General features: G+C 38.4%; 1 non-coding gene across 1 annotated transcript; it reads left to right on the plus strand.

Moving 5' to 3' along the window:
• The first annotated feature begins 2,933 nt into the window (after positions 1-2,933).
• Positions 2,934-3,040, plus strand: LOC145060775 (small nucleolar RNA R71). The gene has a single exon (XR_013686959.1). It is a non-coding gene; the product is annotated as a small nucleolar RNA R71 (small nucleolar RNA).
• The last annotated feature ends 231 nt before the right edge of the window (positions 3,041-3,271 follow it).

Below are 3,271 nucleotides of genomic sequence, written 5' to 3' on the forward strand. Positions count from 1 at the left end.
AAATATAATACTCAAAGACCAGGTCTCACGCCGTGAGAATTAAGGCTCACGTCGTGAGTTTCTCACTTGAGACGGAAATCGGGTATGACAGTGACAAAATCGAGGCTATTTTCTTGCTAGGATTTTATTCTAACCTAACCCTAAACATATACACCCCATATGCAACACAAATTTCTAACATTTAGGTCAATAATTTTTCATTCAAATAAACTCAAAACCCTAGACCTTACATTAACCAACTAAGTCAAAATTAAGCATAAACAATAGGAATGGTGTACCTTAAAGTGATGCAAACGTGAGCACAAGAGTATATGGTAAAAATCGTTTAAATATAACGTGAGTGGGGGGGACCAAGAACTGTCAGTGACTGAAGAATAAGATAATGGTAGGTCAACCTAATCTGGTTTCTCATTTATGTGGTCCTGATTCATCCCGTCTCACATTCGTGAGCCATAAAGCCTCACATCGTAAGCTTGTTGTTTTTTTGGGCTTAAATAATTCAACCTATTTTGAACGAGCTGAAATGGGCCATTATACTTATTGGGTTATTATTATTAACACTGAGAGAAAATAATGGGTAACAATATTACAGTCGGTGTCTCAGCTTGGACTCACATCGTGAGCAGCAGGAGCTCACATCTTGAGTTCGTATCAAACTTCATTTTGACCTTTAATTTTTATACCTTTAAATCTAGGACCCCCACATTTAGTTTTTCATTAAAAGAGATTTTGAGATGATGAATTGATCAAATTCCTAATTTAAAAATGGAAAAACTAAAATATAAAAGAAAATGCAAACCAAACTCGGGTTGCCTCCCGAGAAGCGCTTATTTTTTATGGAGTCGTGAGCTGGACTCCGTGCCTCCCTACGTTGAATCTTCAGACGCGTCCATCACCACCTGGATTTTCTGCTCCTTTCATCGCCTTTTGTATGCTTGAACACGTTGAATGTACGCCTTTTTTGAATTTTCCTTTTTAGCCTTCGCCTCGTTTATGTCAAGCTTCGTTTTTGTCCCTTGTGTTTCCAATTTATCTTCATTCTTCTTTAGCTCAATAGGAACCTTCTCTTTTTACACCACTGGAACCGTCTCCTTGGAAATAGCCTTGTCTTGATCACTCGACAAATCATCGTTTTCCTCACTTATCAAAGTTTTTGGATTTGTGTAGTCAATGATTTCAACTAAAAACGGGACGGATGCTCTTGGTTTTGTTCGTTTAACTTTTTGAATTGTTTTGATTTCTTATTCAATGAGCTTCTCTAATTCTTCAAGTTCATTTTCTTCATCAATATTGAAAAGCTCTTCTTGAACACCATTCCTCTTGAAACCATCTTCAATTCAAAAAAATTCCTTCTCATCTCCAACTCTCAAGGTGAGCTTGGATTCACGTATATCAACCAAGGCTCCAGCAGTATTAAGTAATGGTAGACCAAGAATAATTGGAAAGTCGGGACCTTCTTTCATATCCAAATCCACAAAGTCTATTGGAAAAACAAATTTCCCAATTTTAGGAGAATATCTTCCACAATGCCCCGCGGTTGTGTCACTGAACGATTTGCCATGTGAATAGTCATTTTTGTAGCCTTCAACTTCTGAATATCCAATTTCTGATAAAATGAATAAGGCATCAAATTTATGCTAGCCCCAGAATCGGCTAAAGCATAAATTTCATATTATTCCCAAACTCACATGGAAGAGCGAGGCGTCCAGGATCCCCCATCTTCTTAGGTATCTCTCCTAATACAACTTTTGAGCTTTGCTCACTTAGAATCTCCTTAGAATTCTTTTTTAGTTGATGACGAGTGTCTAACAAGTTTTGTAAAAAAATTTCATATTCTGGAATTTTGGATAAGGACTCAAAAAAAGGAGTATTAATCGGGATACCCCTCACATGCTTAATAAAAACCAAATGCTCTCTTTCCAGTGGAATAAGAACAGCTCGGGAAGGAAACGGTAAAGGCAGACGATAAGTGGTAATGGAATCTGAATTTTTCTGTTCAGACTGAGCCCACGTCGTGAGCATGGCGGGCTGACGACGTGAGTCTGGTGTTTTAGCAACAATTTCGTTTTTTAGCTTCGTCTTCTTTGGCATTGGTCCGGATGGCTTTGTCTTCACTTCTAGGGCTTCTAGGAAGTGAGAGATGGCCTCTTCTTCAGTATCAATCATCATTAAATGGGATTGAGCGTTCTTTTCGGGAAATTATGAGGATAATTTGTTGCTCACCAAAGTAGTTAGTTGACCAATTTGGACATCGATTATGGATTGATGCTTGATGATTTCTTAATGAAGCTTGCTGGTTAATCATCATTGTTTGTTGTTCTTTCATCATTTTCATGTGTTCGTTTAGCACTGCATCGGTATCATCATGCCTTTTCTCGGAAGCTTCCATAAATTTGGTCAAAATGTTTTCCAAGTCTACTTTCTTCTCGGTTGGTGGTTCCTATTTTTGGTAGAAGCCTTGGCATGTTTGTTTATATTTCTCTTCCTTTTGCCTCTTGTACTCATCGTAAGACAGCCACTCTTTCTTTGGTTTCCTCCAGTCTTCATCACACTTGTCCCCTCTAGAGTAGCAAACTTGAGCCTTCTTCTTCCCATATTCATCCAAATGGCAATCTTTAGTCATGTGTGGACCATTACATCGTTCACAACCAAATCTAATTGCATGAATTGACTGGTCCATGTGGGTCAGCCTTCGGTCCATATTATTTAGCATTGCCATCATAGCAGCCATTTCTTTAGAATGTGCACTCCTAACTACTTTTACGCCTTCATTCCTTGGATTATGGTATTCACGAGAATGCTTAGCAAATTCTTCAACTAATTCCTTGACTTCGCCCGAATTTTTCTTTGTAAGTGGTACTTGAGAATCAAGGAGTTTCCTTGTCATTACATTGACCCCATCATAGAATATAGACATTTCTTGTTGAATGTTAAGGTCATGTTGAGGACAATTTCTTAACAACCCCTTGTAGCGCTCCCATGCCTCGTAAAGTGACTCCCCCGGGTTTTGCTCAAAATTGGCTATTGCCTTCTTGAGTTTAACTATCTTGGATGGTGGATAGAATTGGTCTAAAAATTGTTCACGCATCTGAGCCCAAGTAGTGATTGTACCCGGTGGTAGTGCTTTTAACAAGTCCTTAGCAACTCCCTTAAAAGTAACAGGAAGCATCCTTAACAAGAGAATATCTCTATTCACATTCGAGACATTGAATTAATCTGCAATGTGATTGACCTCATCTAAATTCTTAAAAGCATCCTCATGATCTTTTCC

This window comes from Lactuca serriola, chromosome 6 (assembly GCF_051521515.1).
Source record: "Lactuca serriola cultivar US96UC23 chromosome 6, Lser_US96UC23_V15, whole genome shotgun sequence".
NCBI lineage: Eukaryota > Viridiplantae > Streptophyta > Magnoliopsida > Asterales > Asteraceae > Lactuca > Lactuca serriola.